This window comes from Macaca fascicularis, chromosome 9, assembly GCF_037993035.2.
Source record: "Macaca fascicularis isolate 582-1 chromosome 9, T2T-MFA8v1.1".
NCBI classification, from domain to species: domain Eukaryota; kingdom Metazoa; phylum Chordata; class Mammalia; order Primates; family Cercopithecidae; genus Macaca; species Macaca fascicularis.
Window position 1 is genome coordinate 83093708 of NC_088383.1, and position 21542 is coordinate 83115249.

General features: G+C 38.3%; 1 protein-coding gene across 25 annotated transcripts in view; it reads left to right on the forward strand.

Moving 5' to 3' along the window:
- Positions 1-21542, forward strand: part of JMJD1C (jumonji domain containing 1C) — a 365022-nt gene that overhangs the window by 15676 nt on the left and 327804 nt on the right. For 2 of the 25 annotated variants that reach the window (XM_074002015.1, XM_074002017.1), the window contains one exon: positions 18271-18373. The exons of the other annotated variants lie outside the window; for them this stretch is intronic. The gene's annotated coding sequence lies outside the window, so the exon portion shown is untranslated. The remainder of the gene's footprint in view (positions 1-18270; positions 18374-21542) is intronic. 25 annotated transcript variants of the gene reach the window in all.

The following is a 21542-nucleotide window of genomic DNA, read 5'->3' on the forward strand; positions in this document are numbered from 1 at the left end:
AAAATGTGCAAAGGATATCAACAGAAAATTTACAAAAGCAGCTAGGCTTTTCCAGGTGGCCAGGAAAATGACCTGGATATAATCCCAGCGAATCCAGAAAAGTACCTGGTGCAAGTTCAGAACTGGGGCTTGTTCAAGAAGCATAGTTTAAAACCAGAAGGAATTAAAAAGGAATTCCATTTGTCTTCAAAGAGTGTATTAAAGGGAACTTAATTCATAACCACATTAATATTTTTTACAAGTTCCTTTTCTCTTTTCCTTTCTTCCTGCTGCCCGGGAGCTTCTCACTGATCAAACTCTAAAGCTTTCTTCCTAAATCCCAGCCAACAAGGTGTCTTCTCATCAACATTTCCTTCTTTATTCCTTTATTATATTGATCAACCTAGTCGCAGCAAATCTTTCCTCTTTAGGAAGGGCAGAATGAGTAGAGGAGGAAGACTGAGTACACTCACATGTTAATAAATTTTGGAATGTCACCCTAAGAAAGTGTTTTTGGTCTCACTGATTATTAAAGAAATCCAGATAAAAATTTTCTTACCTGCCAAATTAGCAACCATTAAATAGAAGGATACTGCTGTATTGTTGAGAATGTGTGGATACCAATAAGTTCTTATTGGAGAGAAGAAAGACTAAGTTAAATTTTGGCAGGGGGAAAGATTGTACACATTTGCCTTTTCATGGATGTCAGGCCTTTGATTCTGAATCGCACCTCTAAGACTTTATGTCAGGCCTGTTTCAGATTATGTGTGTGTTGCGGCGGGTGGGTACTGTGGCAGGGATGAGGGCTATCTAGTATGTATTTAAAAGCTCTATTTGCATTCCTGTTTGTTTTGCATTCTCAAAAGTGACTCTACACTATTTATCTTGAAATCGTTTGTACAACCTATGCTCAAATCTTCTGTGATGCTTCTTGAACAAACATTCTCAGTTCCTACCCCAGACCGACTAAATCAGAATCTCTGGGTAGGACCCAGTAATTTTTTAAACAAGCTACCATAATTAGATATATAATTAGCTATATGGTTAAATAATCAGAGCCATTATTACAGACTCTAAAGTTGTGAACTTTTGCTCTGCTATGAAAGTTCCAATCCCATTCAGCTCAAACCCTGAAAATACTTGTCCATCTCTAAAACGTTGAATTTCCAATCATCTTACTGTGAAATTCCTTTATGTTACTTAGCATCCTCCCTTGTTTTGTCTGGTTCTAAGGAGGAACATGTATACCTTGCTAAAAATCACCTGAGGAAGCTTTTTGAAATGGAGATAAGAGCTTGCTATGTCACTCATGCTGGTTGGTGTACAGTGGTATGATCATAGCTCACCTCAAACTCCTGGGCTCAAGTGATCCTCCCTGTCTCAGCCTCTGGAGTAACTGTGACTGCAGGCTTGTGCCACCAAACTCGGCTAACATTTTATTTTTATTTTTTTGTAGAGACAGGGTCTTGTTTTGTTGCCTAGGCTGGTGTTGAACTCCTGGCCTCAAGTGTGCTGGGATTATAGGTGTGAGCCACCTCTGTGTCTGGCCCCCTATTTCTGTTATTGACCTGTTACAATCTGCATAGCAAGCAGTGTGGCCTTTTTAGTACACAAATGAGAGAACTACTTAAAACTCCCTCCAGTGGCTTTCCTTGCACTTGGATTTAAATTTCATGTTTGCCCACAAAGCCTTGTGTGAGCTGGTCCCTGCTTGCCTTTCCAAATTCATCTTATTATCATTATCCTCCTGGCCCACTAAACTTCAGTCTTATTGGCCTTTGTTCTGTTTCTGTAAACATGTCAGCCTACTTTTTGCCTTAGGGTAGTTGATTCTGCTGTTCCCTGTTTCAGAATGAGCAACTGTTTCACCTGCATTGGCTTCTTAATGCTGTTCAGATTCCGTGGTGACTCCTTCATTTGTTACCCAATCTCACCTAACCACCTAATCACTCCTGGGTCATCCTGTTGCAGTTCTCTGCATTGTACTTACCCCTGGCTGCTATTCTTGTTTTCTGTTTCCTCCTCCAATTAGAATGTAAGTTCTTTTAGAGCAGGAATGTTGTCTGCCCTGTTTTATTGTTGTAGTCTCAGTACCTATATATCTCCTATATAACATCCTCTAGGAATTTGGGTGGTTGTCTATAGCCAGAAAAGTACAGAAACAAGTAATGACTTTATACATTAGGTATGATATTATATTTTTTGTCCATAGGGCACTCATAACATTTTGTGGAATATACCTCAACCAAAATCAGCCATAACAGAGTGATCAATTAAAGGGTGTCGTGGCGGAGTGTGGCTTGTAGCAGCTCAAGTGGAATGAGTAAGGAAGCAGAATAGGGAAAACAGTGCCCATGAAACACAAGCATGTGGACCCTGGTGGTCGGATACTTCTTAATCCATCAAAATGATCCACATCCCGGAGGATGCTAGGACGGAGACTCAATGATCATACTCCAAGCAGTCACCAGGAGATGTTAGGAGTTGAAGGGGCAGAACTACGACAGTTGTCAAAGGCAAATTAATCAACAAGTATCCAGGAGAATCTGAAAGTAATGGGAAGAAACCAGATAAATGGGAAAAAAAATTGCTCAGGATTCACAGCAAAGAATAATATTGAGTCAGTTTTAGCTTTTTCAGCTCGTGCTGGTGAGAGCCAATCTCAGTTTCTTAGGCTTGCCCATAAGAATAAAAAGCAGCTGGTCTGTTGTGAGTGTGGTATTCAGAGGGAGGGAATAAGGGACAGGAGTGAGGGTGGGGCAGGCACATTTCTGGTATAGAAGCCTTTAGCAGAAACTCACATGTTAGGTCCATCATAGATCATGCAGGTCATTTAGTCCATTGTCTCCCAAACTTTTCACAGAAAGGATCTCTTAAATTGTTTTTCCACTATGAATTTCACACTACAAAAATGTTTTTGCTCAAAACCTTTAATCATTAACAATTTACCTTCCAGTTTTTAGCAAAAGATTATAGTTAGGGCAGCATATAGTATCTATCCTGAATTGACGTAAGATGAACTAAAAGCCCCCCAAAAAACCCCTAAAAAACCTACAATTTTAGTTAGGGAATTTCACATTTAAATGATTGTTTCATTTAGATTTTGAAAGTATTAAAAATGGCCTGTGGCCTTTAGGTTGAGAGCTTTTGGAACTTGGCCATTAAAGGCCTAAGCATATTTCTCAGGCCCTTTGTCTTCAAATCTTTCTTTGTCACTTAAGAGCTAAGCTTTTTTTCATGGATCATTTAGCTTTAAGACTCAGTTTCCCCATCTGCAAAATGGGGATAATAATAGTATCTACTTCCAGGGGTTATTTTGAAGATCATTTGAAACACTTGGCATATTGGGTGTTATGTAGTATGTACTCAGTAATTGTTATCCATTATTCTGTTTTTATTGCTGTTATCTACAGCTGTGCAACTCATGTTTCTCAAATAGTCTTGTAGACTTTGGGTTCAAAGTTTGATCTTTTTATCCATAAGAATTGATTCCAAGTTAGAGTGAGACCCTGTATCAAAAATAAATAAATAAATAAATAAAAAGATCCCCTTTCCTTTAACTCTAAAAAATATAGAATTGAACAACGAATATACTATATTGGCAGTTGTGGGTGGAAGGAGAATTAAAGAGCTGGCAGGTTTTTTGTTGTTGTTGTTGAGACGGAGTCTTGCTCTGTCGCCCAGGCTGGAGTGCAGTGGTACAACTTGGCTCGCTGCAACCTCCGCCTCCCGGGTTCACACCATTCTCCTGCCTCAGCCTCCTGAGTAGCTGGGACTATAGGCGCCCGCCACCACGCCCGGCTAATTTTTGTGTTTTTAGTAGAGACTGGGGTTCACTATGTTGGTCAGGCTGGTCTCGAACTCCCGACCTCTTGATCCACCTGCCTCGGCCTCCCAGAGTGCTTGGATTATAGGCGTGAGCCACTGCGTCTGGCTGCTGGCAGGTTTTTAAAGCTTCCATCCTATACAAAAAACAGCTGTTCTAGTTTCAGTGAGCACAAACAGGCTTTAACTTCAGTAGTAAGTGGGTTACTGATGTGCAGCTGCTGGTGATGTTTTAGGGGTTACCTTACTTGGGAGAAAGGAGATAGAAAAGGTGAAATCTGCAGACTGGCAAAATTTGTAAAACTGATTCTGACCTTAATTGTCTCTCATGCATTCCATTTTCTTACAACATGTTTCACAGTAGGAATCCATATAGAAATGAATGTACCTAAATAAGTATATTTCCTTGGTAGCCATTTGGCATATTATTTCAACACAGGAAGGAAAATATTTCCCTTAGAAATTATCAGTCTTATTTAATACCTTTAGAAAAATGATAAATTAGGCTGTATTTTAAACACCAAAATGAAGTCTTTACCCTGTCCCTGCCTCCTTTCTTCTCTCGTTTTTCTTTCTTAGGACCATTATCAGTTTGTCGCAGGTGATGATTTTGTTGGAGAATTAATAAAGCAATCATGTGGCAGAAACAGTAGTAGTAGTCTTTTTTTTTTTTTTTTTTTTTGAGACAGAGTCTTGCTCTGTCGCCCAGGCTGGAGTGCAGTGGCGCGATCTTGGCTCACTGCAAACCACCGCCTCCTGGGTTCACATCACTCTCCTGCTTCAGCCTCCCAAGTAGCTGGGACTAGAGGCACCCGCCAACACGTCTGGCTAATTTTTGTATTTTTAGTAGAGACGGGGGTTTCACCGTGTTAGCCAGGATGGTCTCGATTTCCTGACTTCGTGATCCACCCACCTCGGCCTCCCAAAGTGCTAGGATTACAGGTATGAGCCACCATGCCTGGCCAGTATTATTATTACTAAAACAATTTTTAAAAATGTGAACAGGATAATAGATTTAGTACCTTTGAAAAGTATGAGGGAAAGGGCTGAAAAATGTGACACAATTAGCAATGAAGTTTTTAACTGTGAAATAAAAGCACAATTAACATCAGTATCTTTTTCACAGTCTTTTTCAATGAATCACTTTGCCTTCAACACCTTTGTAGCTCGTGTAAAATTTACATGACTGTGAAATTCCATGCCTTTAAAATTCATGTAACTAAAGTATTATAAACTCTATTCAGAGCATTGAATAAAATGGCACCAAAATGAGCTGATAATATGGACATTCATGTGTCCTGATTCAGCTACAGTGTCTGGCAGGTTCAAGAGCCAGAGACCTGGGTTCAAGCTGTGATCCTACCTCTTAAGGACTGGGAATCTTGGGCACTTTACTCAGTTTTTGTGTCTGTGTCCTCATCCATAAAATGGGAATTATGAAGTCTATCTTATATAAATGTAATAGTTCATATGTGTTACAATTTTAAAGTAATATACAGAGGAAAAGCATATTATTTGAAAAATGCATTATCTTAACTGTTTTATGTTGTTTTTGTTTTTTAACCAAGCTACCTTCTATAGTTAAACATACATTTGTCTATCCACCCATCCATCCATCCATCCATCCATCCATCCATCCATCCATCCATCCATCAAGACAGAGTCTTGCTCTGTTGCCCAGGCTGGAGTGTAGTGGCCCGATCTCAGCTCACTGCAACCTCTGCCTCCCGGGTTCAAGCGATTCTCCTGCCTCTGCCTCTTGAATAGCTGGGATTACAGGCATGTGCCATAACGCTTGGCTAATTTTTGTATTTTTAGTAGAGACAGGGTTTTGCCATGTTGGCCAGGCTGGTCTCGAACTCCTGACCTCAAGTGATCCACCCACCTCAGCCTCCCAAAGTGCTAGGATTACAGGTGTGAGCCACCATGCCTGGCCCTACAGTTAAACATGTATTTATTATGGATAGTTCCAAATAACAGATGAACTATATGCCAGGCCTCTCAGTGGGTTAATTACATTTACCCCTAGTAAGACCTTAAAATATGACTAATTCAAAGCTGATCTACCTAATATGAATATGTTTAGGTACAAAGTAGACTACTAAGTGTTAGTTTTTTGAGGCAGTAGTATTATAATAGGTAAAAATGATTTGTAAATATCGTGTAAAGCATTTTAAAGTACATAGCTTCACCTATAACAAGAGGATTTATTCAATAATGATTTTCTTATGAAATATTTTAACATCTCCTTTGATATTGTGTATGTTTATAAATTTGCTTTTTAAATATTTGCATAAAATAAAGTTCAGACATTTGAATTTATAAATCCTTAATGAACAGGGCTTGAGGTAATGAGATTCAATTCTGAATTCGTGTTTTAATTGTTTGATTTTTCTTTTTTTCTTAGTATTGGGGTGTATAGCCTTTCAGACGTGGCTGAAAGGATGCCCTTCAGTATTCTCTAAACTGTTGTTTTTCCAATGTATCTTTGATTTTTTTTCACTTGACATGAAGACCATGACCTACATTAGTATATTGGTCTCTAATCAGTCTTGCCTATACATTTTACACAAGTTTAGAAGTTTTGTTGTCTACTTTTTAGTGCATCCACTAAAGGCAGGTCACCAAAGGCAAAGCCAGACTAACAGCTATTATCAAAAAAGAAAATAAGTGTGAGAATGTGGAGAAATCGGGAACCCTTGTCTACCTACTGGTGTTGGGAATGCAAAACGGTGCAGCTGCTATGGAAAATAGTATGAAGGTTCCTCAGAGAATTTAAAAGAGAACCACCATATGATTCAGCAATCCTGCTTCTGAGTATTTATCCAAAAGAATTGAAATCAGCATCTTGAAGAGACGTTAGCACTCCTGTGTTCATTGCGGCACTATTCAGAATAACCAAGATGTGGAATCAACCTAAATGTCCATTGATGAATAAAGGAAATATAGTATATACATACAATGGAGTATTATTTAGGCTTAGAAAAAGAAGGAAGTCCTACCATGTATGGCAACATGGATGAACTTTGAGGACATTGTGTCAGTGAAATAAACCAATTACAAGGTCAAATACTGCATGATTTTACTGATAAGAAGAATCTACAATAGTCAAATCATAGTAGCAGAGGGTAGAATTGTAGTTCCCAGGAGCTCATGGGGGGTAGAATTTCGGAGAGTTGTTGCTCAATGGACATAAAGATTCAGTTATGCAAGATAAACAAGTTCTAGAGATCTGTGTAACACTGTGCTATAGTTAGTTAACAATAACACTGTATTGTATACTTAAACATATTTGTTAAGAAGGTATATCTTGTTTTAAGTGGTCCTACCACAAAACAAACAAACAAAAATAATAGGAGTCTTAGAAAACTAGAGTAATATATCTCTTTTTCGTCTGTTTTTATTCAGGTTTCATAATTTGGCACTACATTTTCCAGGTTTTTTGGTAGGGGGTGTAGGGTTGGAGTCCTACACTTTTACCTCATTAACTCCTGAGGGCCTTGCTGTATAGTAATGATATTTAAAGTGATGACATAGTTTAATTAAGGAAAGACAAATATAATTTACATTCTTCAGGAAGGTTAAAAAACATTACATGTTTTGGAAGTGGAAAATGTGAAAGTAGAAGCTTTTTTTCACTAGTGGCAAAAAGAAAATGAATTTTAATAGTAATCACATAAGGGATTGTTTTCAAATATGTAAAGCGTATCTGAAGCCCCTTGTTTCTTGCTGATGAGAATAGAATATTAAAGGCAGAAGAATGGTCACTTTTACGACTGTACAGCATGTTGATAATTCATCTTCTTATGCAGACTACATGATTTGCTCTCATCCTCAAACCTACTGCCCTTTGGTCTTCATTCTCTGTTTTCATTAGATTAGTGACTTGCTATTTTTTAGTCATGTTATTTACTTATTGAGGAAAAACTGTCCGTATCTGACTCTTGATTTCATTGCTGTAGTATATGCTCATGATACTTTTATTATAGAGACCATATCACTCTTTGATAGGTATCTCCTTCATCTCTCCACGATGAAGTATAACTTTACTGCACAACTCATAGTGATTGGTTGCTTTGACATTTATCAAAGGTTTTTTGCATTATCTTTTCTTTGTTTTCTGAAGGATTTGGTTTTTTATTCCACATCATCTGAAAGTTATGTTTGGAATCTGTTTTCAAGCAAAATTTATCTGAGCTTTTATTCTGATGTTTTCTCTAAAGTCTGCTACTTGCCTCCTCTTTCCCAGGTACTTAGGGCTTTTTAGGGAGGTTGTTACTTCCAGTTTGCAAAGAAAGCTTGAACAACTTTAGGTCAGAAAATTGACTTGTTACTTCCTTTACAGTTTTCTTAACTTTCTAAAACCATTAATTCATAGACTTTTAAATAATAGCTTTATTGAGGCATAATTCACATACCATGTAATTCACCCAATTAAAGTACACAGCCCTATGGTTTTTAGCATGTTCACAGAGCTGTGCAACCATTACCACAAGTTGAAATTCTTCATCATCCCTAAAAGAAACTGTCTTTTAGCAGTCACTTCCCATTTCCTTCAACCCATCCAGCCGAGGCAAACACTAATATCCTTTCTGTCTCTATAGATTTGCCTGTTCTGGACATTTCATACAAATGGAATCATATAATATGTCGTATTTTGTGACTGGCTTCTTTCACATTGCAAAAAGTTGTAGCATTTATTGGTACTTCATTTTACTACTGAATAATAGTCCATTGTATACATGTATATTTTATATCAGTTGATGGATATTTGGGTTGTTTCCACTTTTTGGCTGTTATGAATAATGCTGCTATGAACATACATGTACAGATATTTGTAGCCATGTTTTCATTTCTTTTTTTTTTTTTTTTTTTTTACTAAACTAAGATTAATCAAGTTCTAAAGGAAAAGAAGTTGGGTGCTACTTTTGGGAAAAATCTTCTGTGAATAATATAACATTTCTCTTATTCCCTTTTGATCCTCATGTATTTTTGCCAGGTTATGCTGCACTAACATGTTCGGATAACATGTACAATGACAAAGGTTTGTTTCTTTCATATGTTACATGTTATAATCGACTGGGGCTCTGCCTTACCTCTCTTTACATCCAGTATTCAGACTGAAGAGACACCCTTATTTGGGACCTCTAGTTCTTATTATAACCAAAGGAAACAGCAACAGAACTAGTGGAAACATGCATTTAAAGCCTTTGCTCAGAACTGGCATATGTCACGTTTCTGGTCACATTTCACTGGTCTAGGCAAGTGATATGGCCAAACCTAAGAATTGAGCAGGGAAATGTAAACTGACTATAGGTAGGCACTGAAAATCACGTGGCATTAGGTGGAGTCATATATAGTCTTTATTTGTAGAAGGAGACACAAATGATTTGGGACAGAAGTTGAGGCTATCACAGCTTGGAAGAAATAATGAAACTTTTGGAGGAAAGCTGAAGAAGTCTCAAGTGGCATGGAGTAAGGTTAGTGGAGCTCCGTGTCTCTGAATTCAAGGGACTATCCCACAGTCTGCAAGTATTTAGAAATAAACCAGAGACCTTTGGAAGAAGAAGAGAGTGGGGACAAGGCAGAGATCATATTATGTGTGTTATTGTGGGGGATGACTTGGAAGAGGAGAGCTACCCCTAGGTAGTTTTTATATTTCCCCAATTATCTTATTATTTTTTTTCTCTTTTTAAAAACAGTTTGCTTGAGTTGAGATCAAAGTCAAGTCTGCATAGTATGCTGGTCTCAAATTTTTTAAGTTTCTAAAGTTTCTTCTCTCTTTTCCCCCTTCTCTGTCCTCTCTTTTCTTTCTCTTATTTTCTTGTACTTTTTTGGTTGAAAAAAATAAGTTATCCTGTAGTTTTCCTCAGTCTTGATTTTGTTGATTACATACTTGTGGTGTCATTTAACATGTTCTTCTTTTCCTATGTTTCCTACAAATCAGTAGTTACATTTAGAGGCTTCATCAGATTCACGTTTGAGGTTTTTTTTTTTTTTTTTTGCACAATTGCCTCTTAAGTGATGTTGTGTGTATCCATCAGAGGGACATAATGTCTGTTAGTAGCAATTGGTGGTCATTGGTTAGATCCATTAAGGGCTAGAAGATGTTGATAACCTTTTTTAAAAAAATATAATTTCTTCTCTGTTTAATTTCTAAAATATTTTAAAATAGAGAGCTTTTCCTCTGCTCACTCTTTGTTACCCTGAGGTATACTTTAAATAGTAAAGGAAGGATAAATGCTTCATTCTTTCCTTTTATCAATTTTTTTTTTCCGAGATAGTTTTTTTTTTTTTTCTTTGAGGCTGGACTGCAGTGGCACAATCTTGGCCCATTGCAACCTCCGCCTCCCACCTGCCTCAGCCTCCCAAGTAGCTGGGATTACAGGTGCCCGCCACCACACCCCACTAATTTTTGTATTTTTAGTAGAGACAGGGTTTTGCCTTATTGGCCAGGCTGGTCTCGAACTTCTGACCTCAGGTGATCCGCCCGCCTCGACTTCCCAGAGTGCTGGGATTACAGGCGTGAGCCACCACTTGCAGCCTATCATTTTTCAAACGCTGGGATTACAGGTGTGAGCCACCACTTGCGGCCTATCATTTTTCAAACTAATACACTATTTCCTTAGAGTCTTTCAAAGTTGATGAATGAATTATTTTTAGTCTTTTTTTTTTATGAATTCATGGGTTTAAAAAATATTTGATATTTCAGTTCATTAGTCTCCTTATTGATACTCACATTGGCTAGTGAAAGTCTCCAGATTGGCTTCTATATCCTCTTGGCATTACCTTAACAGTCTTTACTAGCTTCCTTTTTTTTTGAGAGTATGGCAGGATTATCTCATAAATGTCCTGACCCAGACCTGGAATCAACCGTTTTCACAAAGAACATTGGTTCCTTTGAGTGAGAAATGGTGTGTAGAGACCACATTCTGTGTGCCCGAGGCATGCATTGTTGCTCAGCTTTTCAATGAAGAAAGAAGTTAAAAAAAAAAAAATGCACTAACACTGTGCTTAGCACTTGGAGGAATAGATGTAAAACATAGTCCCTGTCTTTGTTAATTAAAGTACAGCATTATAAATACTTAATTGTTTGACTTTTGGTATGGAAGCTTATAGGAGAGTCTTTTAACATACAGAGGGAAGTGGGGCATCGAGGAGGGCTTCTTCAAGGTACTTGACCTCAGCTTTGAGGAATAAGGTGAAGGTACTTTTGAGAGGAGCCTATTCAGATCATACTGTGGTATGCCTTTGTCTCTGTACTAGAGACCTGACCAGTGTGAGCCTCAGTTTCCTCATCAATAAATTTATGATATTTGTTAGCGTACATTTTGATTCTCTTTAGGTTTTTCTCTGTTGGTAATAATACAATAACAATACTGCAAGGAATATTACTATGTGTGTACTTTTGTGCATTTGTCCATGTATTTTGATAGGACAAGATTTCTAAAAGGGAAATTGCTTAAAGAGTATATCTGCATTAAATTTTTCTTATGGATACTGCCAAATCACAATCAAAGGAGGTTATGACAATAACCTCTTTTACTCATGATAGGCTAGTGAAATCTTAAAAATATAGTTTTTTACTTATTTATTACCACATTCTAATTTCTTCCCATAATATAAAAAGAAGTTAATTTAAATATCTTTGCTTTCTAATATACAGAATGTGATGACATTTTTAACTTAAATTATTTGTAGCACTTTTTGAACCTAGGAACTTACTTAATAATGAAACTTTATAACTCTTTGCTATAGATTAATAACTTTTTCAAACTTTTTTTTTTTTTTTTTGAGATGGGGTTTCATTTTTGTTGCCCAGGCTGGAGTGCAGTGGCACAGTCTCAGCTCACCACAACCTCCACCTTCTGGGTTCAAGTGATTGTCCTGCCTCAGCCTCCCAAGTATCTTGCCCGGCTAACTTTTGTATTTTTAGTAGAAACGGGGTTTCTCCGTGTTGGTCAGGCTGGTCTTGAACTCCCAACCCCAGGTGATCCGCCCACGTTGGCCTTTCAAAGTGCTGGGATTACAGGCATGAGCCACCAGGCCCAACTTGCTAAACTTTGAAAAGTATTCTGAGTTGGGCTACATAGAAATCATATACCCTACTTCCTGCCAGGTACAGGAAGAAAAGACTCCATGATTACTCTCTCTTTTTTTTTTTTTTCCTTCTTTTTAAAAATGTGATCAGAGATCTGGATTGGAAAGAAAACATCCTTAGAGTTATTTGAGAGCTTTGTTATTTTCCCAGTTCTTTTCTAACTTTATATGAGTTTATTACCTCCGTTTGTAAAGTGGCCACTCATCTGGTCTGTGAAAATGGCTGGTCCCTAAATTATGTTCAAAAAGAGAACATTTATGCTTCTGTTTAAGGTGCTGTTGAATTTATTATTTAATGATATGTACTTTCAAAAATTAGGAGTTAGCCGGGTGTGGTGGCTCACACCTGTAATTAACAGATTTAAAATTTTTATTATAAAAATTTGAATTAGGCTGGGGGCAGTGGCTCACGCCTGTAATCCCAGCACTTTGGGAGGCCAAGTCAGGTGATTCACCTGAGGTCGGAAGTTTGAGACCAGCCTGGCCAACATGGCGAAACTCCATCTCTGTTAAAAATACAAAAATTAGCAGGGCGTGGTGGCTGACGCCTATAATCACAGCTACTCTTGAGGCGGAGGCAGGAGTCATGAGGCGGAGGCAGGAGTCATGAGGCGGAGGCAGGAGTCATGAGGCGGAGGCAGGAGAATCGCTTGAACCAAGCAGTCAGAGGTTGCAGTGAGCCTAGATATGCCACTGCACTCCAGCCTGGGCAACAAGAGTGAAACTCCGTCTCAAAACAAACAAACAAAAAGCAGGAGTTTTGTTCCATCTATTTAAAAATAGCCTGTGATTCTTACATATATGTTGATTTAGATTTTAAGAGTATCTTTCTACTATAAATACATTATTTTGTTAAGTCTCTGTACTCAGAGATTTTGCTTGAATTTTGAATGGTGTTGAAAAAAGATGATAATGGAAAGGTTAACATAAAGGAGAGAAATGGAAAGAAATAAAGAAATGCAGGCAATTGAAAATTATCCTTCTATTTCTCCTCCTTAGGCTAACACTTTCACCTGACACTTACCTTGAAGATACATGTGACAGTTACCTAGACTCGTATTTTAGTTAGTATCTCACAGCTAAGAGTGAAGACTTTTAAGTTCATGTTGGGGTTATTCAGACAAAACTATAGTGGGTTATTTGTCTGAATTATGTTCAGTTGCTTTGACCTGCATCCACACTTTGAACTTGCCACTTTGAGATTGGCATATTAAAAAGTATAATTTGTTTTCTTTTCCCTTTTTCTTGTATTTTTAGTGATTATTTTTATTTATTAGTGTGCTTTTTAAAAATAATCTTGTGTTTTTATTTTATTTTATTTTATTTTATTTTATTTTATTTTATATTGTTTTCAGACAGAGTCTCACTCTGTCAGCCAGGCTGGAGTGCAGTGTTCACAATCTCGGCTTACTGCCACCTCTGTCTTCTGGGTTCAGGTGATTCTCGTGCCTCAGGTTCCTGAGTAGCTGGGACTACAGGCCCACGCCACCACGCCCCGCTAATTTTTGTGTTTTTATTAGAGACAGGGTTTTGTCATGTTGGCCAGGCTGGTCTTGAACCCCTGACCTTAAGTGATCCACCAGCCTCGGCCTCCCAAAGTGCTGGGATTACAGGCATGAGTCACTGCACCTGGCCATTTCTTTATAATCTTTTAAATCTTTATTGTAGATTAAAGTTTTTGTTCCCATGATTAATTTCATCAAACTTTGTTCATATCAGAAGGAATCTTTTTATTTGGAGTTTCAGCTTAACTTTGAAAGAAAAATGGCCAGCTTGGGCAACATGGTGAAACCCTGTCTCTACAAAAAATACAAAAAATTATCTGAGCGTGGTAGCATGGACCTGTAGTCTCAGCTACTTCCAGGGCTGAGGTAGGAGGATCGCTTGAGCCCAGGAGGTCGAGGGTGGAGTGAGCCGAGATCACGCTTTACTTCCATCCTGGGTGACAAAGTGAGACCCTGTCTCGAGAGAGAGAGAGAGAAAGAAGAAAGAAAAAGTTATAATTTACTCTATACATTGTTTAAAGGGTTTAAAGGAAAAGTTTCTCTGTAAGGAAAAGGAATTTCTGCTAGGTTGCATTCCCCTCGCTCTGCCCCTTTTAGTTTAGAATACATTCTCTTTTGTGCTGACAAATAGCTGTTTCTGAAGTTGGCAAGAGAATTTCCTCTTGGGACTCCACTAGAAGTGTTGTAGCAGCTATCTGATTCAACTGCTTAGAAAGCTCTCTGAAAGTTGCCTTGTTTGTCTGGAAAGAGTGAGGAGCCCAAACCTGCTTTTTCCCTGGAGGGGGGTTGTAGCTATAAGCTGTTATGGGAAGAACTAGGAGGGATTGTGTTGTAACAGTATGAAATTGAGCAATACCAAGGCATAGTTAAAATTTCATGCTCCAAAGCAGATTTTCAGACACAATGAAGAAGGGCTCTTAAAGATAGGCTTGGGTAGTATTTTATACTCTTATCTACCTTCTTAGGAGATAGAAAGGAAAGAGGAGGAAGATTTTCCTTTTCTTCATTTTCTTTTTATTAAAACAGTCCACAAGTAAGCTGACTGCTTTACGCGAGTCACTATGCAAGAAAGGAAGGGGGATCGAGAGTTATTGGTGCAGATTCCATCTTACTATAAAATAAAATTGTGGGTCTTTATGTAATATCTTATTGAATACTAATTGTTTTATATTAAAATATTGCATGTAAATATTAAAACACCCCATGAAATTATTTTGAATCAGATAAAGTGGCAAGGAGAAAAGAGTCAGTAGTTAAAAATAATTGGGAGAGGGGGGTGATAAAAAGAAAAGTTATAGTAGTAAAATGAGATGAAGGAGGTAATAGAAAAGTTGGAAGCAGAAAAGTTAAGGAAAATAACTATCTCTGTTTTCTCCATCTGCCATCTTCATTCTTTGCTAACGTTTAGGCCACCTTGAAGAGACTACCTTGATTGTCTTGCCCACACACTAAATTGTGTGACCACAGGGCAAGATACAACAATTTGTCATCTCAGTTTGCTTATTTCTAAGGTTAGTAAACTAGTACTTAGCGCATAGAGTTGTTGCATGGATTAAGTGATCTACCTATAGATTGCTCATTAGTGTGCCTGGTACATGGTAAGTGCTCAGTAAATGTTAACTGTTATTTTTGTCATCACTATTGTTATTAATGCCTCTTTTATTTATTCATGCATTCAACAGATGTTTATTGAGTGCTTATATTGGAAGTTGGTGATTAAAGAAAACAAAGTCTCTGCCCTTCTTGAGTCCCTGCCCTCAAGAAGCTTTCATTCACTCTTGTGAACAAGACAGATGATAAGCAAGCAAATAAATAATTAGGCCGGGCATGGTGGCTCACACCTGTAATCCCAGCACTTTGGGAAGCTGAGGTGGGTGGATCATGAGGTCAAGAGATTGAGATCAGCCTGAACAACATGGTGAAACCACGTCTCTATTAAAAATACAAAAATTAGCTGGGCGCGTGGTGGTGCGTACCTGTAGTCCCAGCTACTTGTCAGGCTGAGGCAGAAGAATCACTTGAACCCTGGAGGCAGAGTTGCAGGGAGCCAAGATTGTGCCACTGCACTCCAGCCTGGCAACAGAGCGAGACTGTCTCAAAAAATAATTAATTACAGATTGTGCTAAGTGCTGTGAAGGAAATAAATAGAGGGACAAGAAATAAAGAATAACTGAGGAGTCACTTTCTGTGAGGGTGTCCATGAAGGGCTTTATGAAGACGCGGCAGTTTAGCTGAGGCCTAAAAATTGAGAATGAGCCCAGTAGGTCAAGAGCCTGGGAAAGTACATTCCCATAAAGGAAGCAGCATGTGCAAGGCTCAGGTTGGAGACAGCTTGTACATCTGAGGTGTAGAACAGTGGTCCCCAGCCTTTTTGGCACCAGGGGCCAGTTTCATGGAAGACAATTTTTCCAGGGACTGGGGTAGGTGAATAGTTTTGGGATGAAACTGTTCCACTCCAGATCATCAGGCATTAGATTCTCATAAGGAGCATGTAACCTAGACCCTTTGCTTGCTCAGTTCACAGTAGGGTTTGTCCTCCTATGAGAATCTAATGCGGCTGCTGATTTGACAGGAGGCAGAGCTCAGGCTGGGTAATGCCCCCTCACAGGCAGCTCACCTCCTGCTGTGCAGCCTGGTTCCTAACAAGTCATGGACTGGTACTGGTTCATGGTCCAGGGGTTGGGGACCCCTGGTATAGAACGTGGAAAAGTGGGCCAGGCCCGGTGGCTCATGCCTACAATCCCAACACTTTGGGAGGCTGAGATGGGTAGATCACTTGAGGTTAGAAGTTCAAGACCAGCCTGACCAATATGGTGAAATCCTCTCTCTATTAAAAATACAAAAATTAGCTAGGTGTGATAGTGATGCCTGTAATCCTAGTGTTGAATCTCTCCACTCATACCTTTTAGACCCCCATCCAACAGTTACTTCTCTTGCTTGAAGTACTTTTCCTTGAGATTTTTCTGAAAGCATAATGCGTCCTTTAGTTACAGTTTCAGCTCCACTCCTTTCAGCCAGTACTTGGTGAAAGAGTGGAAGAAGCTTTGTAAACACTTGCCCTGCCATGACTCCTGCTGCTGTAGCTTATACTCACGTTTTTTATTTTTATGTTTTTTGAGACAGAATCTCACTCTTGTTTCCCAGGCTGGAGTGCAGTAGTGTGATCTCGGCTCACTGCAACCTCTGCCTCCCGGGTTCAAATGATTCTCCTGTCTTAGCCTCCTGAGTAGCTGGGATTACAGGTGCCCACCACCACGCCCAGCTAATTTTTTTACTTTTAGTAGAGACGGAGTTTAGCCATGTTGGCCAGGCAGGTCTGAAACTCCTGACCTCAAGTGATCTGCCTGCCTCAGCCTCCTGAAGTGCTGGGATTACAAGCGTGAGCCACTGCGCCTGGCCACATTTTTTACTTTTTAAATGACTAGCAACACAGTAGGTTTGTTTACCCCGCATCACCACAAACATATGAGTAATGTGTTGTGCTAGGATGTAATGCCAGCTACGACATCATGAGGTAATAGGAATTTTTCACCTCCAGTATAATCTTATGGGACGATCTTCGTATATGCCATCTGTCATTGACCAAAAAATGTCATGTGACACATGACTGTGATAAGGATATATCTCAGTGAATTTTTAAAAACTGAACACACTCATGTAAACAGCACCCAGAATAAGAAAAGCACATTACCAACACTCTTAAGCTCCCTTCAGACACCCCCTGCACGTTATCAACTTCCCTTAGCAAAGTTAGACTATTTTATGCCATACTATAATATATCTTCAGTTGCCAGAGAATGGGAAGGATAGTGTTAATCTCAGCTTACTCGTATATAAGTCGTATAAAACACTATTTTTATTTTCTCTTTATTGCTGTCTTTTCAATTAAGTGGATACAATCAGTGCTGAGAACATGTCCCTACTGTAGTGTCCGTAGTGTTGTCTGTAAATATAGTACAGGATTTTTTTTTTTTTTTAGCATTCATTTTCAACTCATTTTGAAAAGAACCTGGGCTTACTGGTTTTTCAAGAAATATTTGGAAAACCTTGTTGCTTTTTCTTTTTCTTTAATGTATGTTTTATATTTTACCTAAGAAAAAGAAGCACCATATTTATTTCCCACATTGGTCTTAATCTAAGAAAGTAGCTTTAGAACATTGATTTTTTTTTTTATGGCTGCATAGTATTCCATGGTGTATATGTGCCACATTTTCTTAATCCAATCTGTCACCGATGGACATTTGGGTTGATTCCAAGTCTTTGCTATTGTGAATAAAAAAGGATGAGTTTGTGTCCTTTGTAGGGACATGGATGCAGCTAGAAACCATCATTCTTAGCAAACTATCACAAGAACAGAAAACCAAACACCGCATGTTCTCACTCATAGGTGGGAACTGAACAATGAGATCACTTGGACTCGGGAAGGGGAACATCACACACCGGGGCCTATCATGGGGAGGGGGGAGGGGGGAGGGATTGCATTGGGAGTTATACCTGATGTAAATGACGAGTTGATGGGTGCTGACGAGTTGATGGGTGCAGCACACCAACATGGCACAAATATACATATGTAACAAACCTGCACGTTATGCACATGTACCCTAGAACTTAAAGTATAATAATAATAAATAAATTAAAAAAAAAAATTAAGCAACTTTAAATTTCAGCAGCCAAAATGTAGCCCTTTTCTTCAGTTAAATGTTTTAATTGCAGGGGTATTTACTGGGACTTATGAACTTTTCTGATATAAATGGAATATTTAATATGAAATATAAAATAAATATTTTAAGTGTTCTGCAAAAAAAAAAAAAAAAAAAGAACATTGATATTTTAAAAATATTTACAAATGCTATTTTCCCAGTCCTAGGGAGGCTCCACATGGATAAAGTCTTCTGGTCTGATGGATCACCACTTTGTTTGAAATAAGGGCACGTATTAGGAGGGCCTTCCTTTGAAGTAAAGAGGTATTTGGATACATAAATCTATGCTGTGACTATAAAGTACTGAGGCCATGTGTACTTTGTGTGCAAACAGATGTCTGTAAACATATGGGCCAGTCTCTTCTCCCACCCCATTTTTTTGTTAAGTCATGGCTCCTACGTTTTGGTTCAAAAAGAGTGAATTTGGAGATTCACTCATTCTGGAGTGAATCCCAGCTCTGTCATCCACATTGTATGACCATATACACTTAACTTTCACCTCTGTGTCGAAATGTCTTCATTTATGAAATTGGAATAATATACCTTTCTTATAAGTATTACATGAGGAATAAATGAAATAACAAATGTGAATGATACTGGCATCCTGATTGGTTCATACAACTTCACAGTAAATGGTAGTTTCTTCTGTGTCACTCTAGTTGAAAACTGCAAAGTGGATGGATGTAGTTATGTCCTAAGAGTGATCACTCATTGATGACATGTCAGCCATTTGAACATTTCAAACACAGAGGCCACTTTGTCCCCTTCATTGATCTGTCAGGCCTCTCACATATTAAATTTTTGCCTTACCCACATTCATGGTCTATCTCCTTAACTCTGATCAGCGTCTTTTAACTTTCTTGTCTCTTTGTTTTCCCATTGATGTGCCTAGGAAATCTGCCAACCTGAATCAGTCAGGGTTTCTCAGCATCAGCACTATTGACATTTTGGATCCAAATAATTCTTCGTTGTAGAGTGCTGTCCTTGGCATTATAGGATGTTTAGCAGCATCCTAGCCTCAATCCACTGGATGCCAGTAGCAACTCCTTTCCTGCAGATTGTGACAAACAGAATTGTTTCCAGACATTGTTAAATGTCCCAAGGGGAGAAAATTGTTCACCCCAGCCCTCCTGTGTTGAGAATCACTATATGCTTTATTTGCCCCTTCATCTTTGGTCCTGATGAAAAATGACACTGGTCATTGTCTTTGTAAATCCGTATTTTCTGATTTCAACTACGTCCTTAATTTTGCCTGGTAGTCCTTTAATACTTCCTAATCCATTCTCTCTTCCATTTTTCATGGGGCTATTTTAGACATCCTTTATTCTCTTCAGATTTCCTGTATCATACCTTCCTCTTATTCTTAACAGATGACCTTGTCTTCTTTTCAAAGAGAAAGTAAAATAGAAGCTGTTGTCTTTGTCCTCCTTCAATTTTGTGATGCCAGCCATAAAGTTACCTAAATCTGAGTTCTGGCTTTAGCATTTAGCAAATGTTGTGACCTTTGGCAAGTTAGCTTTTAAGCCTCGCTTTCTTCATCCATATCATTACTGTTAATGATAGAAATCACATCAGGTACTTAGTGCCTTGTCCATAGTGTCTGATGATAAGGGGTAGGGAATGCCACAGGTGTGGAAGGTGGTGCTATTTTATGTAAAGTGCTCAGAGAGCCCCATTTTAGGGTAATATTAGAGTAGATTTCTGAGGAAAGTGAGGAATAAGCCATGCAGAGTTATTTGGAGTTATTTGGAGAAAGTCATGCAGTTCACTTTCAAGAAAGGTACCATAAGTTAAGAGATAGAATGGTAACTGCAGGGTGATATTCTGTTAAGGGAGTGGGTGGGTTTGTTGTTTTTTTAAATGAGAGAGATATAAACATTTTTAATTGCCCATAGTAAGGTACCACTAGAGGAGGAAGGATTAAAGTTACAAGAAGAGATAAATTAAGCTTATTTATTTCAATAGACTGAATTATTTCTCTATCCATTTTCCATGCCACAGGTACATTAATTATTCTAAATGCTGATTCCTTTACTTCCTTGCTTAAAGTCCTTAAATGCCTTCAGTTGCCTTTAGTCTAAAATACAGTTCACAAAGTCCGTTTGACCAGGTCATGGTCAGTTGGTCCCTGCTAACATATCCACCCTCAGCTCTTAGCACTCCCTCTACCCATGCTTCTTCTATCTCCCAGTCTCCCCTACTGTCCCTTAAATGTGCTAAGCTTCAGTCATACTCTAATGAATTTCTCAAACTTCCTCAAATGTGGCATGCTTTCTTAAGTTTTCTTTTTTTTTTTACATTTGCCTGAAGCCCTTTACCTTCCCTTTCTCTAATTCTTTGGCTAACTTCATTCATTCTTCAGGCTCTGTCACATCTATCACTTCTTTTCTGACTACTTCCCTGATGCCAATCCTGCATTAGTTGTTGCCCCTTCTGTGTGCTGCCATCCATCCATTTAATATCTTCTGTTGGATTTTTCACTTTGTGATACTAAATTATATAGGCCCTTTTATTTGTCTTGTCCCTACTGTGCTGTAAACTTGGTGAGAACAGAGGCCATGTATTTCCTGTTCACTGTTAGATCCCTGTACAAGGCAACAGTACCTGGCATACAGTAGGCCCTTTGCAAAGTATTTACTAAGTATGGTTAATAGATTTAATTGCTGCTTAGATAAAGGAAAATATTAGTTCATTCATATAGCACTGTTACTTAAAATTACCCTGTGCTGGATGTTGTGCCAAAGGTCCCCAGGCACTGCTTTCAAATGTCAGTCCTGGAAATGAAACATGCACCGTGATAATTTTCCAAATGTGAGTTCTTCTAACTCAAAATGGAGTAAATTTGGATATATTTTTAATACCTCTTTGTTAATTTTGAGAATTTTATTTCTAGGAAACAATGTCACTATTCTACATCAAACTGTCACATGCTTAGAAAAAAGAAACAAAGCATTGAAGAGAAGAGGGGATGTTTTCTCTTTCTTTTCTTTTTTCCCCCCTGCTGCTGTTTTGTTTGAATCAAGACTTGTGAGGTAGAAATGGAGATTGTAAGAAAGGCTTGCATTCTCTGAGCACAACCTGATATCAAGGTGATTTTGAAAGAATAGGTATAGAAAGAGGAGAGCACAGTATTTGAGGAAGAGCCACAGATACTCCCATCTGTGTTTTAAAAGTTTTTCTACTAGCGTTTCCTTTCAAAAACAAACAAAAGCAATGAACACGTTTACTCTGCACTTATGTGCCTGGCACTGTGCTAGTTGTTTTGAAATTTTTTATTTAATCATTTTAAATATTTAAATTTTTCATTTAATTTATAAATAATTTATTTTAATCTTTATGAGGCTAGTGTTGTTACCATCCCTTTAGTGGGTATACATCTATTTCCGAATTTCTTTTTTTTTTTTTTAACCCGTAATGCCAAATCTTAATTCAC